This window comes from Populus euphratica, unplaced genomic scaffold (genome assembly GCF_000495115.2).
Source record: "Populus euphratica unplaced genomic scaffold, PopEup_1.0 scaffold287.1, whole genome shotgun sequence".
Classification (NCBI taxonomy): Eukaryota; Viridiplantae; Streptophyta; class Magnoliopsida; order Malpighiales; family Salicaceae; genus Populus; species Populus euphratica.
In genome coordinates, this window is record NW_011500095.1 from 226,523 (window position 1) to 242,077 (window position 15,555).

A 15,555-nucleotide genomic window follows, 5' to 3' on the forward strand; every position below is an offset into this window, starting at 1 on the left:
TTTTTTTTATATATATATATATATATATATATATATATACACACACACATATAACACTAGAGTCTATAAGTTAGTTCATAAGCTTGGCGTGCTAGCTCGGGTTATCTAGTTAATAATTTTGATGAGTTCACCTACTGGTTATATATGCTTTTTTTATTATTGGTTATTTAATTATTTTTAATTGTTTTTTCTTGATTATTATTGGTTATTTAATTGTTTTTTCTTGATTTTTTTTTTAGTATTGGATTGGTCAAGAAATAAATTACAAACATAATTTAAAAAAAAAATAAAAAAAAATATTATTAAACTCAATGAAATCTATGATAAAGTTGCTTTGAGATTGAGATCGAGACAATTTATCATTGTCTTAATAATTTTTTTTTAAAATAAATATCATCTTAAAATTTATTTAAAAAGTAAAGCTATTATTTCATCAATCAACAAAATTATACTTAAACTTATAAAATTAATCAATTTAATTTTGATTAGCTGTTATATTATTTAGTTAAAAACACGAATTATATAAAAAATTAAATTGCTGGTTTCAAGAAAAGCAATCCGATCCATGCCGGAACACGGCCAATTGACTACTATATCTATTACGCAAATGAGTTCGAAAGCAGGTTAATCGCCTGTCATTAACATCCATGTTTTGAAAACATTTACAATATTCTGCCAAGCATTTCTATAGAAGAAAATCTGCACCTTCATTCCTATTAATTATAACAGATGAATAGGTGAAAGAAGAAGAAATTTGATAATTATTTTATTGTTTCAATCTTTTATTTTTATTTTTTTACCAGTGGATCTACAAGGACTCGATTCATGAGTTGGCCTGTCCTACTCCTGGAGATAAATCTACATTGAAAATCTCACAAGACTTTTTTTTTTTAATTCAAAAAGAAATGATGAGGAAAATTTACCCTATTTTATGAAAAAGAATTTCAAAAATACCTTATTTTCAAAAAAAAAAAAACTCAGAAATTAAGGGGCAACTGCATTTATTGCATTCTTCAATTCCTAATTTAACAAGGATTCAGATTCTTAGTAGGATATTTTTTGGAAAGAAAGTGTAAAAAGTTGGCCCTAGCCGAATCCGAATCAGTGTTGGCTACATTCTTAGTCGGTTCAGAAGTGTGTGTGTGTGTGTGTGTTACAGTGTCAGGTTATTCTTTCGTCTGTAACAAAGGATTGAAAAACCCTAGTCATAGTGTGTGAGAGAGAAAGATAGGAGCGTAGTATTTCTGTGTGGAAAACCTTTTTAGTTCAATAAAGTTCTACTGATATAGATACTGATAAGGGGTCTAAAGGCATGGCCATTGGGAGATTCTCTGCTGCTTATAAAAAGGACAATGATAAGAAGGAGACAAGATCAGAGTTCTACCTGCAGGATTTCTTCGACTCTATAGGCTCTTTCGCTTCCCAATTCAGGCCTTCTCTTTAGGCATTGAATACTTATCATAAAGAGAAGGAGATGAGTGTCCATGGCTCAAGCAAATGCAAGTTTCTGTATATTGATGTGTTATGTGTTCTTCTAAATCTAACTGTAGCCTGAATTCCCCTGCTTTTGGTTGTGATTGTACCTATTTCGACTGTTGATTTCTTTTTTAAATACTTTATGTTCATAATTCGAATATATTGAAAATAAATATAGCACTTTGAGACGTTTCTGTTTATTTTCGTTGATAAACTTTTGCTTGAATGATAGCTTACAGTAAAGCTTGAAGGAAAATCTTGCTTGTGTTGCATATTTTACTCTGCTAATGCTAATAACGATCTCTGCTGTCATATAATTTACAATGATTATTCCTTGATTCCAATACTGAAAATAGTATTCTGATTTCTCATAACAGGAAAAAAAATCTAGGCAATGCCTCTAGTATCTCACTCCAGTTGTCCTCAAAATTCAACAATAAGTTGTAACTGCTGTCTTTAGACTATGGTCTCTCTCTAAACAATTATAAGAAAATCGCCCCCACATGAAAGATGCACTCACAATTTGTTGCAAGCTAAAATTATAACATGCCACAGATGAAAATTTTTGAAAGTTGAAACCCGTATGATCCACCAGCATTAGCCTTTCATGTACTTTGTACGCTGAGATGCACCCATCTGATATGGACATGCTGATTTCCATTTATTATCAGATCAGATATGAAATAAGCTGATATAGGTAGACTGCAAATTTTATATTTCAGTTCTGGGTTTTGACCCTAACCACAGTTTTTTTAGTTTAATAATACTAGGGGAGGAGGGTGTGATCTCAAATCACAAATTTTATATAGGAGATAAAATTTGTGATTATATAGGAATAAAATTTGTGATTTGAGATCACACCCTCCTCCCCCAGAAAAAATATGGTTGAAAGGGTTGTATATTTTTAATTAAAATTTGATTTGATCGTATTACATTTTCACAACAAGCAAATAAATCTTATTATGAAAATAAAATATGATAGTCAAAATTGGAAATTTATGGACCAATTTTGATTGAACTTTATCAAACCAAATGATAGAATATCCGAATTCAATACCTCATTTGAAACTGTTGCATATTCAGGACCAAGCAAAATTATCTTTATATCCTAATAGTGACCATTATCTTTATATCCTAATAGCGACCATCACTTTGACTGGGCTGCAGGAACTTTTTTTTTTTTTCACTGGAAGGGGGCACTGGGCTGCAGGAACTTTTTTTTTTTTTCACTGGAAGTGGTCACTGCAACTTCTTGTTCTAGAGATCTCATTGTGCTGAATCCAACGACTCAATCCATTTGTGATTCTGACCAACGATTAGCAAGTTATGAATTATGAAAGTTGCAACTCTCTTTTCTTATTGCCTTGGGAACCGTGCCCACCATTCTTCATTAATTTCAATCTTTTCCTGGAAGAATGTCCAGAGAGCAAAATAACTTATCACGTAACTTGCTTTGTTCAATTGACTTTCTTTTGTAAATGAATTGCTTAGAGTGAATTAGCTGCTTAGAGTAAACAAAAGGTCCTCCCATGCTGATAGCCTGACTTAGCTTAATTGACCCCCCGTTTTTTTTTCCTAAATGAATTGTCCAACGTGAATGAATTATTAAGAAAGAGAACAAAACAATTTCCTGTACTGGGAGCCGACTTTGCTTTCACATAATAAGAAAAGAATATTTTTTAGATTAGGAAAGAATCACTAAGGCGGCTATAAAAGAACATTACATTGCTCTTTTCATGTTACCAACGCAGCACTTCCTGTTGCTCTTTTATTAACTGTATAGCATCAACCTGGCAACCAAACGTCTCGCTTCAAAATTAATATCAAACTTTTTAGCTGCTTCGTGAAGATTGCCAAGTGTCTGTCAGCATCTACGGGCATAATTGGTCCGCCAAAGATCAAGCAAAACACTGTCAGGTCAGGTGACTGCTTGGTGATATCATTAAACCAAGTGTGATACTGCTCAAGTTTGAATTTAACTAACGGTGCAGCCTCAACCTAGCAATACTTTTGTTTCTTCACTAACAGTGCAACCTCCACACAGCAGTCCCGGTATGCATGTCCCCATTCCTCCTTTTGTTTTATTACAACTGCACCCTCTCTTTTTTTGTGTGTGTGTATGCAGGATATAATTCTGGTTTGTAGATAGATTCAAAAGCCTATAGAATTGGATGTATTCGTCTGTTGTAGACAGATTTCACATGATTTATATGCAGAACCTCATCAAATATTGAAGCTTGGATGATTCCACTCAATCATTCTTCTCACTATTGTCAGCATTGCAAAATCTTAACTTGGATGTCCATTATGCTTACAGACCAATCAAAGCAGAATTTTAACTTTGTTGTTTCAGCCTGTGAACTGGTTTCATTCACGTGGTTTCTCAAGCTTTATGTGTGAATTTACATTATCTTCAAACCAGTGGTCCAGAATTGCAAATTCCTTGTTCATCAGGTATATTCATGGTTGAAGTTGCTGCAAGGGATTCAGCATCCTTGTCACCGGTGCTCCCTAATCACTGCTGCCATAAATTATGATATGTTCTCAGCCCTGAATTGATAGCTCATGTGGTGTTCTCTCAGCTCTGATTTATTTTTTGCAAACATTACGAGTTCAAGGCGAGTTCTCCCATTGCTCCAAAATTCATCAGATATGAGCGCCGAAGCAATTCTACCATCTTAGCCTTATAAATAAAGGAGCTTCCGCAAGTGTTTTTTTTTTTTTTCTTGTTTGCATTAGAAATCAAACGTTGTTTGCGTGCCTAGTCTTATAAATTCTTCTCGCAGCTTTTCGGTGTTGTTATTGAAATAGACTTCACTAAGCCTGATTGAGTTATTGGTGGGCTCGCCTGTTTCCATTAATTAACATCTATTCTTATTGCAGGGTTGCAGATTTCTTTGGGTGATCTGAATTATCTTACCGTAATACTTCACAAGCCTTGGTGTTTGACAAGTTGTTTCTTAAGGGTCACGATTGTTGTTTTTAACACGTCATCAATTTTGGCAAGTCATAAATTTCTTAACATTAGAGCATCACTTTTCTTTAGCTCTTGATCAAGGTAAGTTCTTATTCTCTCCCTTTTTAATCATTACTTTTTTTTTTTGGACATATAAATATCATGGGATTTATAATCTTGTTCCCCATTTCTTCTTTCAATATGCATCTAATTCACGTATTTTTATGTCTATCTTTTCTTTTTAGATGGTGCTTTTCAAGAATTCTTCTTCTTCCACAAAAAGATTCTTAGTAATTGATGAGAAGTATCGTCGAACAAGCCTTCGCGTATATGAACCTGCCATTGGTTCATTTGCTAAGAAGCGGTCTTCCGAAAGCATCAAGCATTTGACTTCCTGGTCATTGGAGACTTCTTATGAACTTTATGGTCATGGTGGTTTGCCTCAATCAGTTTTACAACTTCAATCCTCCTTTCCACATTCAACAACTTTTCTAGCTGATCTGCCGTCATTAGACTATCGTAAACGTGATGGAAATGCTACTTGCAAGGATTATTTCCCAATCTCCGATGCACTTGAGTATACTCCCAAGTATTGGGAATGGACAGAAGATATTTTGAAACATTACGAGCCAATCCTCGAGAGGGCACATATTCGAGACACTATTTTTGCATCCCTTTTTACATATGACTGGCAGATGAATGTTATCCTTTCTTTCTATAATCATTGGAATCCTGCTACCAACACGCTATCTACCCCGAATGGAGAGGAGTCTATATCCCTTTGGGAGTTAAAATCATGTAGCGGTCTTCCTATTTTTGGTACTTTTTATGATGAAGTCATTCCTTCTGCTGATGAACTTAATGAAGCTGACAAGAAAGGATATTCTTTTCTTTCAAAGAGCTGCAAGTACCTATTTATCGCCTTTCATAAAGAATGTCAGACCATTGATGGTGACCATGTAATGACCCTTCAAGATTGGGTAGATTTCTGGTTTCGAGATGATTTGAGATACAAGGTACCCTTTTCTGTGGGTAAGTCTGGCGGATCCAATAAGACTACCTATCCATCTGGCTCAATTGATAAGTCTCGCGTTCGTTCCAGCAAATTCATTCATCCTTTTAAAGAGCTTAATGTCCCTTCTCATATTCAAGATGAAGTTTATTTAGCGGCTTTTCTTTCATGCTGGCTATGCAAATTTGTATTTCCTAGCAAGGACGTTGGTTTCATTCGTCCTAGTACTTTCAAAGTAGCATCCATGATGGCGGTTGGAAGGCAATTCTCTCTTGCGATACCAGTTCTAGCAAGTATCTTCAAAGGTCTAAAGGAAGTTCAATCTGCATTAAGTGTGACCGCACGAGACATCCCTTTTCCTATTCATTTTCTCAGCAGTTGGCTTGCCGAAAAATTTGGCACCCATCAAACAGCCATTAGTCCTGCCAAGTTAGTTGGGATGACAAAATATGCCGGCGTGGGGTTGGCAAAGCATTTCAATGAATCTCAAGCTAATGCTCTTTTCAGAGATCCTAAGAGAGTCATATTTCCTGCATTACTTCCCTTGGCCAAAGTCGTGGTTTTGTGTGATGATGGCAACTTATCAGTCCTCAAGAGTGACTACTTTATGTGTATTCGATCCGGCTATTTGACTCTTCGTTATGATGATACTTTTATTATTGAGTCTTACTGTCCTGATAGATTCAGTCGACAATTTGGGTTTTGCCAGCATGTTCCCCGTGACTTTGAAGGGAGAACTGGAGTTCCAACCTTGGAGGATGTATCCCAACTTTGGCATAGTTTTACCAAACTCAACACTCATTCTCAGTGCAAGCTTCCGTTGCCCCCAAGTGATAAACTTCCTTTGGTGACTAAACGTTACATGGACTGGTGGACTCCGAAGTGGTCCAAAGTTTATTCTCCAGAGGTAAAGATCATTCTCAAAAGTCCTGGTAATGTTGCCGTAGTATCTCGAGGGATAAAAGAAAAGAAGAATGACCCTCTCTTAACCAAAAAGAAACGATCTTCTCCTACCCATAAAAGAGATAAGCGGACAGTTGATGTTGATTTAGGCAAGGAAGATGGTACTCAAACATCTGCCCACATAAGGAGGACACCACTTGTGATCCCTAGTGTGAAGAGAGTGAGTACTTCAAAAGATCATCTCAATAAGAAATCCTCTAACTCCTCAGAAGCAAAGGAAAGAAGTGCACAATCCTTTTCTCCACAATTGGTAAATAAATACTTATCCCTATTTTTATGTGCCTTATTAATTCCCTTTTTTTTTTTTGAGATACTCATAAGGATATGCATGTAGCAGGAAAAAGAAGACAATTTTGAAGCAATCTTAAATGTTGAGGATAGTGAGCATGAAAACAGTGATCATCATTGGAAACGTTTAAAACGTACCAAGAAAGTGTTCAATCCTTGCGGCTCGGGTTTTCTTCATGGAGTCCCTAGTGCATCAATCATGCCAGACAATATTGATGAACTGGTTTGACACTTTTTTTTTCTTTTTCTTTTTTTTCTAATTCATGTTACTTGTCATATATTAACCCCCCCTCTTTTTTTGTTCTTTGTTTCAGCTTGGTCAACAAGACCTGGGGAATGACTTTGATATGTATATTGGGCCAGAAATGAGTGTTGCTTCTGTTGTTAGCCCTAACCCTTTCAATATTTTAGCTGCTGGGATTGGAAACTCTCATCCTTCATTTAGTTCACCACATGAGCAGCCTAATCCACCTCCGCCGATCTTTAATATAGTGACCAACTTGCATAATCTTGGACCTACTACTGCCTTTGAGCCTTCAGGAGTTACTAGGTATTGTGCTGATGACATAATAAGAGAGATAAGATCTGAATTTGCTATCAAGTGTTGGGAGAGCATCAGAAATAAGATTGTTCGTACACCGATCCATTATATTCCTAACCTGGCTGGTGAAGTTGAGAAGATCCTCCACTCCATTGAAGATATAAAGGTTGATTGCTCCTCTATCAGAAGAATGGTGACTGAGGTGATTGAGGATGCTAAAAAGTTTATCCACTTAAAGGCTTCATTATCTCCTATGATGACATCAGAGCAACGAGCCTTAGATGTTGAAAAGCTTGAAGTGCAACTTAAAGATTCAAAAGCTTTTGAAGACGAGGCATCTAGATCTATTTCCACCACTCATGCTGAGATAACAAAAATAGCGAAACAATTAATGGAGCTGCAGAGTAAGAAGACTGAGTTAGAGTCATCTCTTAAGGCGTGTGATGAAAAACTTTCTAAGAGGAAAATCATCACCTCCAGCATTCGAGCAGAGATCACCACACTATCCTCTTCCCCTGTGATAAGTGAAACTGATGCAGCCATTCTTCAAAAATTGAAAGGATTGTTGGAGACCAAACAAAAGGAGTTAGGAGGACATAGCTGGAAACCGTAGTATGATAATGGTTTCTTATGCTTTGGAATTTTTTTGTTTCGGTAACACCAGCTTGTGACTTTCTGTTGAGGCTACATACTTTATGTAATAGAATTCTTCTTTCTATTAATAAAGTCTACATTTTACCTTCACTTGTGTCTTGTTACCTGGATTTTCATGTTATGATTGTGTTTTGAGGTTTATTTATCCCTCTTTTTTTCATGTGAACAATCATATTGGCTCAAATAGCTTTTAAAGGATGATGTGCGACTGTACTTAGAATAAATTCTAAGTTGCCTACGTACCTTTATGGATAAAGGATCAAGTCACAACGTAGTTCAAAACATTTTTTTTTTATTTTTTTTTCAAAGACTTTTTTTGTGACTGTACCCAGAATGGATTCTGAGTTGCCTACGTACCTTTGTGGATAAAGGATCAAGTCATAACGTAGTTCAATTTTTTTTTGTGCCTTTCACAGTTTTAGCTCGTGCGGGCCAGGAGCTACATCAGATTTCAAGCATAATATCTTTTCAAGAATTTGCCGTTGATAGGCCCAATCTTCAATCCATTCTCATCGATAATTTTGTAAGCTCCATTGGTGTAGACTTCTTGAACCACATAAGGGCCATCCCATTTGGAGAGGAATTTGCTGCCCATGCGTTTTGACATGATTATTGGGCGTCGTACTGCCAAGACAAGATCTCCTTCTTGGAATGAGCGTGGTCGCACCTTCTTGTTGAAAGCCCTACAAAGTCGTGCTTGATAACATTCTAATCGCTGTTGTGCCTCAAGACGTTTTTCATCTAAAGCTTCAAGCTCTTCAAGGCGTAGACGAACATTGTCTTCATTGGAAAGTCCTTCTTGGATTGCGATTCTCAAAGATGGAATTTGACATTCTAGTGGAAGAACAGCTTCGGCCCCGTATACCAAGGAATATGGAGTAGCTTGAGTTGGTGTTCGGAATGTAGTACGATAAGCCCATAACGCCTCCCCAATTCTCTCATGCCAGTCCTTCTTCGAGCGATTCACCACCTTCTTGAGAATGTTGCATAAAGTCTTGTTAAAGGCTTCTGCCAAACCATTAGCCGGAGCATTGTACATAGAAGAGTTATGCTGTTGGAAGCTGAATTGTGCACACAACTTGTTCATGGTTGTATTGTAGAACTCCTTTCCATTATCGGTTATGATGTATCTTGGTACCCCATAACGGTAAATGATGTTTGTTCGAATGAAGTTTACAACTGTCTCTTTCTTGACCTCTTTTAATGCTGTAGCTTCTGCCCACTTTGAGAAGTAATCTGTTCCAGCCAATATGTAAAGATGCCCCCCAGAGCTTTTCGGCAATGGTCCTACCACATCAAGTCCCCAAGCATCAAAGGGCCAAGAGGCAACTGTCGGGTGTAAAGGCTCGGGTGGCTGATGGATCAAATTAGCATGCAATTGACAACTTTGACATTTTCTAGCGTAGTCTATGCAATCCTTCACCATTGTCGGCCAGTAATATCCCATTCTTTTGATCCGGAAGTGAAGTTTAGGGCCTGATTGGTGTGCTCCACAGATCCCTGAGTGAGTTTCCTCTAGTGCTTTTGTTGCTTCTTCTTCTCCGAGACAACGCAAAAAGACTCCGTCAAAAGAGCGTCGGTAAAGAGTGCCTTGAAAGTATATGAAGCGAGAAGCTCTTCGCCTCACCTCTGTCTTATGACGTAGGTCTTTAGGTAGCTTTCCATGTCTCAAATAATCGATAAGTGGCTGACGCCAGTCTTCTCTTTCAATCTCGTAGACAGAAACTATACCCACTTGTTCTTTCTCTTCTATGTCATGATTTAGCGGTGGAACGACCCATCTTTGACATACAGGGACTTTTATCTCCTCACTACATGATGCTAATGTTGACGCAAGATTTGCTAAGGCATCGGCTTGCCTAATCTCTTTTCCTGGCCCATGTTCTTGCTTATTCTCTTTTCGTGGCACGTGTTCTAAAGTGACACAATCAAGTGATGTTATCAGTTTAAGTGCATACTTGTGATATGGGATGAACTCTGGCTTCTTGACTTCATATAGTGAGAGGAGTTGTCTGATGACTAATTGAGAATCCCCAAAAACTTTAAGGCGAGACATCTTTATATTCACTGCCATTTCCAACCCAAGAATCAAGGCTTGATATTCGGCCATGTTATTAGAACAACATTCGGTAAGTGAAAAGGAGAAAGGCAAGACCTCTCCTTCTGGTGTGATGAATATAACCCCAGCCCCGGCTCCATCTTGTCGTGCTGCGCCATCAAAGAACATTTTCCATGGTTCTGACATTTCAATAAACAAAACATCCTCATCAGGCAGGTCTTCAGAGAACTTCCATTCATCGGGAATAGGATGATCAGCGAGAAAATCAGCTAGTGCTTGCCCCTTGATAGCCTTTTGTGAGACGTAGACAATTTCAAATTCTTGAAGCAATAAAGCCCATTTTGCCAATCTTCCTGATAGTACTGGTCTTGAGATGATGTACTTGAGAGGGTCAGCTCGGGAGATTAGTCTTACTGAATGCGCTTGGAGGTAATGCCTTAGCTTCTTTATTGCAAACATTAATGCTAGACATGTCTTCTCTATTGGAGAATAATTCAGTTCAGCCCCATTTAATGTCCTACTAAGGTAGTAGAGAGCACTTTCCTTGCCTTCATCATTTTGTTGCGCCAACAACACCCCCAAGGAATGTGTTTGAGCTGCAATATAGAGGATAAGTGGGCGTCTCGGTACCAGTGCTTGAAGGACAGGCGGATTCAACAAGTATTTTTTTATCTTGTTGAAGGCATTAGTACAAGCTTCATCCCAATAGAATAACGTATCCTTCTTCATTAAGTGGGTGAATGGTTGACATCGACCCGCTAAGTTAGAAATAAATCTTCGTATATAGGCCAACTTTCCTTGGAGACTCTTCAACTCATGGATGTTTCTTGGCTCCGGTATTTTTAGAATGGCTTCAATCTTAGACTGGTCAATCTCAATCCCTCGATGTCAAACTATAAACCCTAGGAATTTGCCTGATGACACACCAAATGCGCATTTTAGTGGGTTCATTTTTAGCTGGAATCGACGTAATCGTTCAAATACCAAACGAAGATCTTGCAAATGATTTTCTTTTTCTTTTGATTTCACCACGAGGTCGTCAACATAGCATTCAACATGTTGGTGAAGCATATCATCAAAAATCTTCTGCATCGCCCTTTGATAAGTGGCACCTGCATTCTTTAAGCCAAAAGGCATAACTTTATAGCAATATATCCCTTTCGGAGTTCGGAAGGCCGTCTTCTCCTCATCTGCGGGTGCCATTCGAATTTGATTATAGCCAGATGAACCGTCCATGAAGGTTAATCTCCCATGACCTGTGGTAGCATCGACCATGATCTCGGTAATTGGAAATGGAAAGTCATCTTTGGGACAAGCATTGTTAAGGTCTCGAAAATCCACGCAAACACGCATTTGACCATTCTTCTTTTTTACTGGCACAATATTTGAAATCCATGTAGGATACGTGACCTCACGAATGAAACCTGCCTGGATAAGTTTATTGACTTCAACCTCAATCTGTGATATGAGTTCAGGACGGAAGCGACGCTGAGTTTGTTTTATAGGTCTAGCCCCATGTTTTACTGCTAGTTGGTGGACAGCAACCCTTGGGTCTAAACCTGGCATTTCATCATAGGACCAAGCAAAGACATCTCGATATTCCATCAAAAGTTCCATGTAATTTGCTTCCTCTTCAGGTGATAAATTTGCATTGATAAAGGTTGGTCGTGGGTTTTCAACAGTTCCCAAGTTAACCTCTTTAAGTTCATCCATTGTAGGCTTATTTTCTGATTCAAGGGAAGGCAGAGCTTCCTCAACATCTTCTTCGACGACAAACTTATCATTATCATCTTCTTCAATAGTGATGTGATTTGAAGTGAGACACATTATTTCATCTTCCTTTTCTTCATTACAGGGGTTTGTCATCACTATTGTGCGTGTTTTTCCTTTCAATGTCTCCTCAGCACTCACCACCCATTCACATTGTCTCTTCATGCGTGAAGGTATTTTGCTACGAAGAACCTTTAAATCACTCATCGAACTTGATTGATGATCGAGTGTATGCTTGTTATCTTTTGACATGGATTGTCCAAGTCTTGCAAAGACTGATGTGCGTTTTAGCGCCTTTCCATTATTTTGGGTTCCAATCCTGGTAAAAACAGGAGCACGACTTGTAGTTCCACCAAGACGATCCCAGACTGAAGCTCTAAGAGGTGCCAACTGATTTTGTTGTTTGTCCATGACTTCTTCCGCACTTGTGTATTGTGAGGCTTCTTTATTAATCTGAAAATGTAGCGGTATGGAAGACTCGTATCCAAGACCAACCCTTAAAGTTTTGCCATAAGTTTTCTTCTCTCTCCATGCCTTTCTAGTCTTTGTAGAAACTTGTTTACCTTCAGGTTGAGTAGTATCACCATCCTTCGCTAACTTACTGATGTCCTCACGACTATAACCAGCCTTGGCTAAAAGCTTATAAGCATTGGGATCAAAGCCATTCGCCCGTTTATCAGGGAGTCCTCTAGGATTTATCACCACCAACTCGGTTTGATGAACGAACCCTTTTAATAAAGGTTTTGAGACCTTGTTCAAGGCGAGATTAGTAGCTGGCAAGGTCAAGTTTTCAAGCCCCTTATTGATCTTCTCTTCATCCTTGGCAAAAGAAGATTGACCCTCTTTTCTTGCTGATACTGGGATATATCGGAGTACTGTGGCTTTACGTGGTAGTTTATTGTTAACAAAGTTTTCTACCACCTTTTCTTTTCCTTGATTCCTCATCGGCTGAGACACCCTTTCATTTGTAGATGACTTATGCCCTTTTGAGCTTTTAGAGTCAATTCTTCCCTCTCCTAGGTGGTCAGGTGGGGATCGTAGCTCTTCAATCACATTTGACTTGAAATAGAATTTTGCGTCTGCAAAGTGAGCTTCAGCTATGGTGAAGGGGTCGGTGTCTGCCACTGAGCTTCAGCTATGGTGAAGGGGTCGGTGTCCGCCACTATCTTTCTTATTTGTCCATCTCGACAATACTTAAAACATTGGTGGAGTGTTGAGGAGATGATACCATTTTCATGCATCCATGGTCGCCCAAGCAACATATTGTAAGTAGTTTTGGCATCTATGACATGGAAAAGTGCATTGGATTCCATATCTTCCATGTGCATTGCGAGTCTTATCTTTCCGATGGCGTTTTGCCCACCTTGATTAAAACCTTGAATCATCAGATGACTTGGGAAAAGTTCATCCATAGGAATCCCTAGCTCTTTCATAGTCTTAAGAGGTAGTATATTGACCGCTGAGCCATCATCCACCAAGATACGATTCACCATCTTTTCATCAACATATCCTTTAATGAAAAGAGGTCGGTTATGGAGTTTTGATCCAAGCAACAAGTCTTCATCGCTGAAGGATCTCTATTGTGCATACACCATGACATAAATTTGAAGAGTCATCATAACCTTCCTTCATGACAGGTTCAATAAGAGTTTTCTCTTCATCAACCTGATAGCAAGTAACAAGTACATTTTCAACTCTTCTCATCTCTATTGGCATGTACTCATTCAGTGTAACGGGCTTTCTTAGACTTTGCATTGAAAAACTCTCCTTTCTAGCTGGCATGGACTTTCGTTCAGTCTTTCGACTTATCGGCTCATCAATTAGCTTCCTCACCATTGACATTCTTATTCTAGTTGGCTTTGTCATCTGCATGTGTTTCTTTCTTCCTCTTTTACGCGTGACTAAAGTCCATCCTTCATCATCATAATTTTCAAACGAATTAGGCTTCAAGTTGTCAACTTGAGGTACGAGGGTTATGCATGGAGTTAGACTTGAGGATGCAGCAAAGCTCATCGGGAAAATGGCATCAAGTCTTATAGGTTCAAAGGAGCCGAAACTTATTGTAGGGAGTGATTGACATGGTCCTAAATTGACCGTGGTTATGATATTAGAGGCTGCTATTTCATCATCAAAGACAATATCTCCATTCTCGTGTAGCCTCATGATCTTGTCTTTCAACACAAAACACTTCTCTACAGGATGACTGATTAAACGATGATATTTGCAATAATTCGGATTATCTACTTGGTTTGCTTCTTCAAGGCGTTTCACTTCTGGCAACTCAATGATATTTGCCTCAAGCAGATCATCCAACATCTTAGATATGTCTGAGTCGGGGAATGGATACACTTTTTCTTGTCGCTCTTTCAAGGATGGTTTCTTTCTTTCACCCTTTTGAAAAGTAGTGGGCGTTGCATGATCATTCCTCTTAACTCCAGTTGGTACCCTTATAGTAGCTGAGTTAACTACTAAAGATTGCTTTCCCTCGACTTTTAGAGTGCTCTTTCCGAATCTACGACCTTCAGGCTTATTCCTTTTAGGCTCTTGTATAGGTAATGATGAACTTTCAGCCGCCGCAATGCTAAGTTCCATATCGTGTGCACGAGTAGCCAATTCTTCAAAAGACTTTGGTTTGATGCCTTGTAGAATATAGCGTAGTCCCCAATGCATCCCTTGAATACACATGTCTAGCGCAGAAGTTTCGGTGAGCCGATCTCTACAGTTGAGGCTAAGGTTTCTCCACCGATGAATATAGTCGATGACAGGCTCTTCCTTCCATTGACGTGCATTAGTGAGTTCAATCATGCTAACCACGCGACGAGTGCTGTAAAAGCGGTTAAGAAACTCGCGCTCTAACTGCTCCCAAGTATCAATCAAGCCAGACTCCAAGTCAGTGTACCAGTCGAAGGTATTACCTTTTAAGGAACGAACAAACTGTTTTACCATGAGATCACCATTAGTTCCGGCATTGTTGCAAGTCTCCACAAAGTGAGCTACGTGTTGCCGAGGATTTCCCTTGCCATCGAATTGTTGAAACTTTGGTGGTTGGTAACTTAGAGGCATCTTTAACAAGTCGATTCTTTGGGTGTACGGCTTCGCATACGAATACGAGGGTTGAATTGAGCTTTCCACTTGGTCTGTGATGGCTTCCTTGATGAGTTCTTTCAGTTGATTTGTGGTGAAGATGCCATCAGTAATACCGCGTACATTCTTCGCAGCTCCGGTTGTAGACTCCTCAATGACATCTAGTTGATCTGCTTGAAAAGCCTTGGTAGTCGAGGTTTGGCCTCCTTCGTTCAAGCTCTCAAGTTTGTTCATCAATTTTGCTATCTCGTGGTCTTTTGCCTTAAGTGAAGTCGAAAACCCTTCGACGAGTTTTGTCAAGTTAGCCACTTGATCCTCTAAAGATGTTGTCTCGGTCATCATCACTGACATGGTGCCAAAACTCGGAGCCTTACTTGGTGATTGACACGGAGAAGTTTCCATAGGTGAATTGTCGAAGTCGCCTTGAGTGCCGAAGAGAATTTCGCACGCCCCACTAGACTCTTGTAGTGGAGTTGCTTGTGGCTTCATTTTCGAGGCAAGATCTGGTGCCCCTCTTGCATTTGAAGTTGATGTCAACTTGAGAGTCGGCTTAGTTTGTTCATACAACTCGACGATGGATTTTGTTTTCAGTGGCGGTGTTGAAGAATCTTCAATAGTATGTTGGTGACTTGAATCAGTGGCCTTGTTGCTTTTCGAAGCAACAATGGTGATCATGTTCCTCCTAGTTGCCATTGAAAGTTTGTTGAAAATTCTTTCTTGAAGGGAAGAGATGAGAGGTAGAGATGTCCCCA

At 38.8% G+C, this 15,555-nt stretch overlaps 1 long non-coding RNA gene across 1 annotated transcript in view; it reads left to right on the top strand.

Moving 5' to 3' along the window:
• The first annotated feature begins 15,350 nt into the window (after window positions 1-15,350).
• The window catches only part of LOC105109270 (uncharacterized), a 3,597-nt gene continuing 3,392 nt past the window's right edge, over window positions 15,351-15,555 (top strand). Inside the window, exon 1 of the long non-coding RNA XR_839211.1 lies at window positions 15,351-15,540. This is a non-coding gene — a long non-coding RNA (uncharacterized LOC105109270). The remainder of the gene's footprint in view (window positions 15,541-15,555) is intronic.